Genomic DNA, 11,651 nt, shown 5'->3' with positions numbered 1-11,651 from the left:
AATTCCGTTATCTTTATTAAAGCTGTCACAACAACTTTGTATGATTGTACATGGATAGCTGTGGTGGCCTTTTGTACACATATTATAATTGTCTGCGGGTCAAGTGTGTGATCAACAAACAGCCTACATAATTTGATTTTACCAAGTCACCATAAATATTTAACCCAAACAGAGGTATATATGTTACGTTAAAATCACACCTTAATTATATATAACGTGATATAATACATAGAAATTACAATAATATTGCTTTATTAGAAACATTTTGATAATAAATGGCATAAAGGTTTAGTATATATAAAGTATATCCATGAAATGTGTTCATGACAGATCAAGCAGAGATGCCTCTTCATTGTATCTAACATCAATTTATTCAAGGTTACCATGACAAACATATTGCAAATCTACTATTAATAGTCCACTTGAACGCAATGTCATTTTGGAGAGATAATATATGGTATGATAATGTAGCAAATTATTTCTGCTAGCGAATATAGCAAAATAAATTTCCCTCGACCCGTTAAACAATATAAAGCTTATATTTGTTACAATTAGCTGATAGTCGTTCTATTATCACAAGATACTATTGTAATACAAATGTATTCTGTTAACTCCTAAGCTTACATCGACATCAAAATATTCTCAAGTGTTTATAACAAATCGATAGACAGAAATTCCATTCCATCCATATACAAAATACAGCGCACATTACTTTTTAAATGATTTAATTCTTTAATTTGGATAACAAATCGTTCAAATTCGTTCAAAGTTGGTAATCATATACGTAAAATTCGGAACAAAAGGCTAAATATAAAGATGCTCAGCCCCCCCCCCCCCCCCCCTAATCACAATAACGGTAGTGTCTGATGTTGTGCTGATGGAATTTGATAATTAAGACGTATTATGTATTATTCTAGGATCAGAGCATTGGGAAACTAAAGTACAGATGTCACAGGCAGAAGCAAGGGCTCCAGCTAGAAGGTGAGCAACACATATGTAACAGTTCCATAAAGTTTGTAAGCCAACAATAAGAACAGATATAATTACAAGTAAACGTTTACTATTTCGTATTATTATCTATAACAAATGTATTAAGATGTAGGACATGTATGTGAAAAATATCCAGGTTATTTTCTCCTCAAACATAAACATATTGGTTTGGTGAAACTTGATACCTCGAACTGCTATATCTCGATCATTACTATGGCCGAGACATTCTTTGTATCGTTTTTACACATAAACCATGTCCCCAATGAATATATAGTTAAATACAAAAGTTTACCTAAAAACACTGGATTTTATCAAGAATAAACTGTAGGGAATTCTTTATAAATCTTCATACAGAGAACAATGAACAATACTTTTATGCTAGTGATATGTCTAGAATATCGTAGAATATTTAAATCACCATTAAGCAAATATTTTGTATGTGTATAACCACAGTGTGGTAATGAAGTTAGGAAAATGGAGTTTTGAACAGAGCTAACAGATTGTCGCTTTTATCTGCATTTTTTTAAAAGTTTTTGGATAGTGATGTTTGGTACATGTGTTTCCGAATATATCAGCCACACAATGATATATAAATGGGTGTCGCATAACAGTTGACATATGTTAACATGTACCACATCAAGAGAGGTACCGACGTAAATCGCCTGTCGTTAGAACAGATGCTAGAAAAGAACATCGCCCATAGATACATGATTTAGTATCCACTTTACTTTATTATGATAATCATAATGGTAGATTTACAAGAAAAAAATAACGTTCTCAGCCCCATCTATTAATGTTATGGGAGCAATGTAAAATATCGGTGGGTGTACGGCTCATAGGTGATATTTTGATTGGCGGGTGTACGGGCTCATAGCAAGCGAGGTGTACGACATATAGTGACCTCGATATTGGTAATTATCATAAATATAATAAATGAGATGTAAAGTTATATAGATCATGTTTGTTTGATGATTATACATATATTTTTCAGTCAGATGACATATAACGTCAGTTAATTTAGAACAAATTTCCCGACAATACGTACATTTGTATTTAGATACGTCTCCATCTGGATGTCTTAACTTTGCATGTACATTTGTATTTATGTCACATAAAATTGTAATAGGCTGGATCTTTTTCACGAGATTTGCATGATATGTATCTTTTAAAAGTTGCTAATGAGGTGATGATCTAGTCGCTTCACAAGGTCATTCCCACATAACATGCAGAGAAGAATGTTATGAAAGAAGATTTAGTTAGAAAAAAAGTCTGTGAAATGGAATTTATATTGCTGTCGTTATTAATGTCCTCACTACCTTTTTTTTCTAAATTTGTTAAAATTGGAATGTAAAACGAGATTGATAGTCGCAAAAGTTATTAACTAAATGCTGATACTACACTTATCATCTCTTCTGAAATTTTGATTAATTGTATTACAAATGATAATTTTCATAACGCGGTCGTGTCATATGTTTTCCCGCCAGTTGTCTTAATTTTACTGATTGGTTAAATTGATTATTATTTGGCGCAAGATGGCAAAAACATCGGAAAAATTTAATCTCACCTCTGTTATTCTTATTTATCCACGCAAGGGGATTTTGCTTATGTTTGGTGTTGTTAACCTAATTTTAGGCCTTTCGATATGTAGTTTCTTATTATATTATTTATGTTTTTTATAGAAACCTTTAAATTTTGCTAAAGGAAATGGTATAACGTAGTGGGCATTTAAATAAGCATTAAAGTTAATAAGTATCAGGCGACTTTTGGGGTAGGAAGGAAAGTGATATAGAGAAAATTGTTGGTGCTAAAATTATCCTCGATTTTGTTGACTTAACTGTAAGTTTTCTACATTTGCGTCTCTTAGAAAGTGTCACCAGGCCCTTTTCGGGGTGGGGCCAAGTGGTTACGTTGGCCCGACCCAACATTAGGCACACGAAAAAAATATGGGTTTATAGGGTAACCACGACCGAAACCTATGTTTTCCCACTTTTCTACGAAAAAAAAAAAGTCGGGATTTCGACCTCAGACTCCGGTTTCCGGTCAAACTTTTTTTTTGAGTGAAAAGACATTAAAAAATAATCATTCCGACCTTTGTTTTTATGCCACCCCAAACCTTAAACATACTTTTTTCTTTTTGTTGGGCCATGTCACCAAAGCTACTACCCACCTCTGGGATGGCGGGTTCGGATCATTTATGAGGGGCAATTGCCAGGTAAACTGACGGGCTGGTCGATGTTTTTTCCTCCTTGGGTTTTTCTCAGCATTTCTTCCACCTCGGACAAAACCTGACACGGGTCCTTAAATTCGCCCTGGCTGTTCTTAAGAACGGGCATTAAAAACTAATAAAATCAAAACCAATACATTTCCGGAAAATAATGCTGCATTCTGTTACATATGGAAAAAAACCTGTAATTTTTCTTCCGGCTTCACGTTGAGGTATTTCCTAAAAGCATTTTATTTATAATTTTTATTTATATCTTTCCACATGTGCTATTAATTTACTGGCAAATTACTAAATACTTTATTCTTATTCACATTTTCAGTATCGCATATCGCTTCTTGGATCATCCCACCAATATCATCCCGTTATTCATTCATCATACTATTTGATTTGTCATCATCATCTCATCCTCATCATTCAATCTCTATTTCTAAACCTTGACAATGGATCAGATATCAAAAATAATAATATTTTACTTAGTAATTCAAAAAAAAACGCTTTTCATCTTCGGACAATTTCGTGGGATATTGGAATATAATTAGATCTACAAACGATAAAAAAACCTATTTAGTGAGTGGGAACGTTTAGTGTTTTGTACGTTGGCTTTCTTGTTGCCAATGCACTGGAATATGAGTTAAAACAAACAAAACCCACTTTGTTATGACATGATTGTATAATGTTCTGTTAACTATAATAATTGGAATAATAATTCTAGTTTTGCATTTTTTAAGTCTTAAATAAGTCTATCCGTTTTAGTTTTCACCATTTCATCACTGAAATAGATATCTTGATTATTAACTATATTGGCCGTTACAACTCCCTTTTATATAATTGAAACTATGTACCTGTACAAACCATTCTCAGAGATAACACTTTCGAGATGAGGCACGTACACCTCCATTTTGCTATTTGCCGCTAACATCCATTGCGATTTGGGACGAGCCTTTTGAATACATAAGATGAAAAAGGGGTTGAGAAGTATTGTTTTGTTTTGGTATCTACCCTTATATATCATAAATAGAGGTTTATTTGTAGTACTATTAATATATTTTTTTTGGTCGAATGAAAAAGTTCTTTTCCAAAGCATCTGTTCTAACGGGACAGGCGATTTTACGTTGGACCTCCCTTGGTATGGTGGCATGTTTATATCTGTTCAATGTTTGTTTGCGACTTTCTCGAAAACCATTTAATATATGAAGTCATTGTGTGGCTGATATATTTCGGTAACACGTGTTCTAAAACGTCAGTATCCAAAACATGTATCTTCAAAAATGCAGATAAAAAGCGACAATTCTTGGACTTTGTTCCAAATTCCTGATTTTCTCACTCTCGCTGCCAGGGGGTAACCCTAGCTCAGGTGGACATTATACACACGCAGTGATTATGGTCGTTCATTATTTCATGAATCGTCTCAAAGGTGTGTTCTGAGCAAGAAGGTTGGATTAAAAATCCGTTGATAACTGATAAAGGAATAAGTTCTTAATTAAAGTAAAATTATATTCTACATAATTGAAATACAAAAATAATCTTTAAAAAGAATTTCAAAAATCAAGAAAAATCATTACATTTTCAAAGAATTCGGTAAGTTAAATGTTCTTGTAATAGTGGGTTTCTAAAAAACAAAGTTGCCATTTAAGATCAATAATTTAAATGTAATAAATAATGTCCAAAATTCTTCACCACCAGTTGACAATTAAATATACAACAGTAAAATAAAATTTATGCCCTTGTGTGTGGACAAAATACCCAAAAAATGCTGAAAATATTGTACCGAGTTGTTTCATGTGGAAAGGGGAAGAGGAAATGTTGATGAGATACTGGTTGTTTAACCAAACTTTTATAATACCTGTAACAGTTACGATTGTTCAAGCTAAACCTATTTATAACTCAGCTTACATAGAAATGCATGTCCTTTCGGGCTTCGTTCCTATATAAAAGCTACTTTGGAAAAAACACATAACATGCAAATTGATCTTATTTTTCTACTGAAAGTAATATCCAATTTATTTATTGATGACATGATAAAAAAAAGTTGGGACTAATTAAAGGCGTTTTTTTTAAAGTTAATGTGTCGGTATTGTCAGTTCTCATAATTAAATCATTATCATGACGTCCGTTCGCAAACATTGAAAATTGACTTATTTCAATTCACTAGAATTTAATTCATCTTGATCTGATAAAAAACTATGTTTACAAAATTTTTACCTACTGTAACCTAGACTTCATACGATTGTTTATTGGATGTAATGGAAATCGGCTGTACGTGTATAACAATTAGTGAATAAAATTGAATTTCGGTCAATCGGCTTTATTCTGTTTGGCGAAAAGAAATATAGATACATATTACGTTTATTATCATTGCAAATTTGCTTTATTGTTGTACGTTAATCGAAAACTGTCCTTGGATAAGAAAGTAATTAAATAATAAAAAAAAAAAATGAAAACAGTGTTTTGTCTTATGAACAGTCCTCTATAATTGTAATAAGACTATTATGTCGAATTCAGTTATCTCGTAATAGATTCATATTGATGCTTCCTTTACAATGTATGTTCTAATGTCGATTTGCTATGTTCGTAACATGTTGCTATACAAATGTAGATATTGTAATTTCAAGTTTCCACGTTAATCATGGTTAACATATTGTACCCAATATGACCATATATCGATACATATACACACACATATGTTAACTGAAAAGATGATTTGGTTTGGGTTGTGAGTAAGTAAACGATAATGGAATAGTATACTATCTAAATACATGTCTGACACGATAGTTGATAATTCTATCAAACAATATAAACTTTGATACCATTGGTGCCTTAACCAACATAATATAGAAAAAAAATCTGGAAAACTCACCATTGCTCACAATTAATATAATTTCAATTTAAACCATGTTCATGTGTAAGTGAGGTCTACCCGTTTGAAAATGTGGATTGTTTATTCAGAAAAAATATAATTGACACATTTCTACTTTACAGCCACCAGCTAGTTGCCAGGTGAGTTTTATGTTGAATGTTATGAACGAGATCAAGAATGTCAATTTATAGATTAGAGAAAATATATCTAAATGGGGATACATTTTCAATTCCATAATATCGCCAGTATTTTTTTTTTATTAATTTGATTGATCTAAATTAAACAATTATCTTACCTAGTAAATCAATTGCTTTAAGAATACTCAAGTGGATATATACCTCCTGTTCTGATGCAGTTAGGAGCTATGTTTATCATTACTTTATATTTTATATTTGTATTTTCGAAAAGACGTGCGGACAAACCAGGTGTAGATGTGTGAGTATTGTTTCTTTCTTTTCCTTTAAACTTTAAGAAAGACATTAAGTGGTTGATACTTATTCCCCGTCTTATTTTAGAGTAGTATGGTGACTATGTGATACCACATCTGATTTATTGTTGCTTTTAAGTTTAAATTATCGAAAATCGCTTTTTTATTTTATACATGGCGTGTTCAATGATCTTCCAGACAATTTGTCAATTTGTCAAATGAATCACATTGTTGGACGTCTTACGATTCCAATCAGAGCGTTTTCTTTAGTACACATGTCCTCACGTGGGCACGTGACCATTGCGATTGACTATATTAGGACTTAGTCGGCAACTATGTCCTGGACACCCCACTTTTGTATTCATATCGTCATCGTGGTCAGAACGCCCAGCTGTGATGACGATTGACATGAAAATGAAACCTATCAGAGCAACCTGTTGTTTTTCGCTATATCCATTCGGTGTTTTTTTTAATGTCATATCGATTTTAAACGAAGGGAAATCGATAAAACAATGAAAAACAAATGCATGTCTCCGTGTTAGAGAGTTCAGACACACCGCAGAAGCGTATTCAGTCTGGTGTCATCGGAATGTGTCAATTCTTACATTGTATACCAATATATAACAACGTATAACTTGCACGAATATACTAATGAGCAACGAAAGGAAATGCAATATTAACCCACACAGGAGTCAGAAAAATTCTCCTATTGTAGTAATGCAACTGTGATTGTCATGTTCTATGACGGAAAATGTTTTTTACGTTTTTACAATTTGATACATATTCGCATGTATGTGTTGTTTAATGAAATACCTGTTTTATGTCTTTTTATTTATCACATCAATAACATGTATCCTACTATGATAAATTTATCAGGTCAACGGTCTTAATTCAGAGCAAATTATAACGACTTAAACCATTTAATAATGATTTCACACTACACCTGCTTATGACATTATAATCTTATATATCAAATCGACTTTGATCACATATATAAGACGTTTGAACCCGCAAATAGTGAGGTCAAATATTAACGTCTGCGTTTTGATATCGAAAGCATCAATTGGCCACGCGCGTATTCTAATTGCAATATTTGTTATTTTTTAAGTTTGATTTCAATTGATAACCACAATGCATTCATATTGTCGATTTATTTAACTCTTTAATTTAAGTATGAATGTAATGCTAAAATGTAATGCTGATTACTTCCTTTTTGAGAAAGGAAACAAAAATCATTTTTGGTCAAATATCCTAGTAAATGGTTATGTTTAGGACACAAACACGGACAGTTGATGACATCACACGTTTATCTATTGTGATTTATTATTGCACTGATCAAAATAATTCAAATTAATCCATCATTTAAATTTTGTGAACTCTGCTCCTATTGGTACAGCATTGTGTGTATATCTGCACATTACTTACCTATTTCATAATATGTATCGATTAAAATATATTTAGAACTGCGATAAGCTCTAAAACATGCATATTAAACTAATATTTTACAATAAATTGCCAAGCGTATATGGTGTCCTATTTGCTATAATCATTCCGAAACGTTAAGCCGTGGAGTACTAGATGCTAGCTCAGTGCAGTTTCTAGCGTTTTATCATTGAGTTTGTTCTCATAGTATCCAGTTTCCTTTTCCTTCCAACAAAGTGGTACGCTTTGCTGATTATGTGACTACTAGGATGTGGATCAAATAATTTACGGATTGTGAGTTAATATAAAGCCATGACCAAGCAGTGATTCACGGGGCTCACCTAGACGAGTCTTTGGACTCAAGATTTTCTTGTGAGACTTAACAAAATTGTGAGAACCCTCGATTTCTTTGTAATGGGAATCATCCAAATTTGAAAATTAGTGTTCAAGACTCGCCTTAAGATTCCTTCATAAATAACTGTCATATTCCTTACAGAATACGATGTTGCAATAACATTTATGGAGATTTTAAGTTATCTGAACTTTAAGATAAGGATGACCTATAGTCATAACGCTTTGTCTAATGTTTTCTGTCGTGTTTCGTTCGCAAACATTTCGTACAAATGACTTCTCCGCGATAACTGAAAGCCCCAGTGTATGGGCAGTGGGTTGATGTGTTGAACGAATATGAAGTTTGTTCAAATGAATGACTTTCATTCAATGACACAGGGGTTGTATAGGCTAAAATCTTAAAACGACTTCTTGACAATGGCTAAGAGGACTAGATATCTGACATCAGAACTGATGTTTACTTGGAAGGACAATCAGGTTGGTTCAAATTTATGAGCTTGACATTCAATTAAGTCCACCGTAGCAAAACGCGCTTGCTATATTGTAAAGACTTCAAGAGAGAAATAATTAACAATAATTAATAAGCTTCCTGGTATTGGGCCTATAGTATGCATAGAATGAAGAGCTATCGAGTTTGATCAAATGAGTATCCTTGACTCCCATTTAAGGTCACTGGGAAAAAAACACTTGATGAAATAGATGACTTTGATCTACTCTTAATGACACAGTGTTAAATATATTAGAAACTTATAACATCTGCCGGTTGTCTTGGTTGATGAAAATGTAAGCTTATTTGATCATTTAATATTGATCCAACGATCACTGATACTATCGTGCTTATTTGTCAACGGTGAGCATCTTTAAATTATTGATGGTGTCTTGTTTTGTATTAAGATGACCGTTAAGACTCCTAGGCTTCTTGTTAGCAACAATTAATATTTGTGAATTTTAACTAAGAATTCGAGCTATTTATTTGTAATTACCATAAGCCATATTTCCCACTGAATTGTTTTACTAACATGTTCTTGTTCATGGCAAAAGAAACGTTATCTAATGAACTATTACAGGGTATGGTCCGCAAACAACATTGGAGTATAAATACATAATACAAATGCTATATAAATATAAAGATGCATATACATGTCTTTCATGTCGTGATATATAATTTAACCGTCGATTATTTTATTCACAGAAAACCTGTCCTGAGTGTCAGGTAAGTACCGATGTTTATCTTCTGTCGGTAGGGACATTTTGTTTTATTTATATGGTGGTCAGAGAACAGGAATATTAACTGCTTAATTGATAACGGTTAGATTATTTATAGGTTATAGTATATCGTTAATGGCTCTGTGGCGTTGATACATCAGATGTTTACGTGAATCATTTTGACAGAATCCAATCATTGTAACAGATAAGACTAGTTTTTAGATATCCCAACTAACCCATCTGAATCTATATGGGGATTTGTTGTTGTCTTATTCTCGCTAAATCAATCATTTTTATGTTACAGCACAAGGGGAATGACTTCATAGTAAGTATCCTATGTTATCAAATTGTCAGTCATATACAATAGTGAATCTTTTACTGAGACGTTAAACTAGTATTAATAGAGAAATTCTATAATTGAACATACACGTCTAAATAACGTATATTCTTTCTTTGTGTGTCGCGATCCTCTCAGGTATTATCATAGTATTAAACGGACACAGCAGTATCATAAATCATCGAGCGGATACCAATGATATATCTATATCAAAATCGTATTACTTATTGTTAGAATATCACCAGTAACATATCCGTGATTAGGTGACACTATTAATCAAGACTATGCAAGTATTATCAACAACTCAATGTTTTTATTAACCGCAAACATAATAATGGTGTAAACAAAGTACATAACAGTTGCAATTTGCCAAAAAGTAGTGTACAAGCTAATCCAGTTGATATACATAGATAATCCTTATAAAATAAAGTATAATAACGTACCACCTTACCTTTTGTATTACATACTTTCACATGAAGCTACAATCGAAACATAAGATAGTTATATCAGAGACGACAGTTATCTGATGAGTATTACCAATCTTTATATTGTATGACTGGATATGAAGGATAGGGATATCCTACCGGAGGGTCACAGAATGTAGTAAACCCCTAGGCTTACCGAGGGTTTTGCAACATTTTGTGATCCCGGGGGTAGAATATCTCTATCCGTCATATCAGCTTATGAAAGAGTATTTTTCTTTCATATCTCTACGTTTTACTGCAAGTTTACAACTATAATATCCAGCCATTTTGAAATAAATTCGAAGAAATCCACGACTGGAAGTCAATGTTCTATACATGAAAAATTACGTGATATTTTCAACACAAATTCCGTTGTTTGCATCTTTTAGAGTAAAACCAGTCAATTTTGTGAAAAAAATAATATTTTACCGAGGATAGAGTGATAATGTTGACGCTATGGCGTCACGAGGCTTTATTGCATGGGTAGCCATGCAATACAGCCTCAGACGACATGGGTGTATTGCCCTAGACCAGCCAGTGTTACACCCGTAGGTATGAAAGAATATATGTTATGTGTTGTAGGTAAACAGATTTAACACGCTAAACCAAAGTTTAGTGAGACGGAAATTTCACTATCTTACCTAAAGATATTAAGACGAATTTACTACAGAGATCATAAATGTTTTTATCTATGTCTGCTAGCTGATCCGATGTCATGGTTGTTAAAGGATCACGAGACTAATATTATAGAAGAAATTATTATGGGTAATATAGCTGTATCATTAAACTAGATATTGCCAAATATGACAAAATATATTACAATTACCAAAAGCATAAATAAGAATGGATTAATTGAAAAAAAAAACCCTCATAATTAGCAACATTCTGTTGAGATCATTACTTGCTATTCAAAATATACGCACCGCAGCCAAACATAAAATTAAGTATTAGAAAACGAAATAAAGGTATTGAAACTCGATAGAATAAAAAATAACTAATATGACCTTTAAGTGAAATCCTAAAAAAACCATAAAAGTACGAGACGTTTACATAGATGGATATGTACCTCCATTCTTAAATATCCCAGGTGTTAAGTGATACAGACATAACCGATGTTAACATAACCCATACCCATTGGATTATAAGTAAAGAACAGTTAATATAACAGTCAATTTGGCTCTAAATCAATCAATTCTTTCTTGTAGGAAAGATACATTAGAATTGCATGTTGATAAAATTGAACCAAATACTTAAAAAATGATGATAGTATATTGATCCAGCATTTACCTCTACTCACAACATATTATAGTTCCTATGTTCCTATTTTGGTTCGTTTTCTGAAAAAAAACGTCATAATTTAGGATGTGCGGTAT

General features: G+C 32.5%; 1 long non-coding RNA gene across 1 annotated transcript; it reads left to right on the top strand.

The window, feature by feature from the left end:
* The first annotated feature begins 6,477 nt into the window (after positions 1–6,477).
* LOC138328900 (uncharacterized) lies at positions 6,478–9,878 on the top strand. Its single transcript, XR_011209373.1, has 3 exons — positions 6,478–6,506; positions 9,464–9,484; positions 9,782–9,878. It is a non-coding gene; the product is annotated as an uncharacterized lncRNA (long non-coding RNA).
* Positions 9,879–11,651: the final 1,773 nt, after the last annotated feature.

The sequence above is a fragment of the Argopecten irradians genome, chromosome 8 (assembly GCF_041381155.1).
Source record: "Argopecten irradians isolate NY chromosome 8, Ai_NY, whole genome shotgun sequence".
NCBI classification, from domain to species: domain Eukaryota; kingdom Metazoa; phylum Mollusca; class Bivalvia; order Pectinida; family Pectinidae; genus Argopecten; species Argopecten irradians.
Note: the sequence above shows the minus strand (reverse complement) of the source record. Positions and strands in the feature narration are given on the sequence as shown.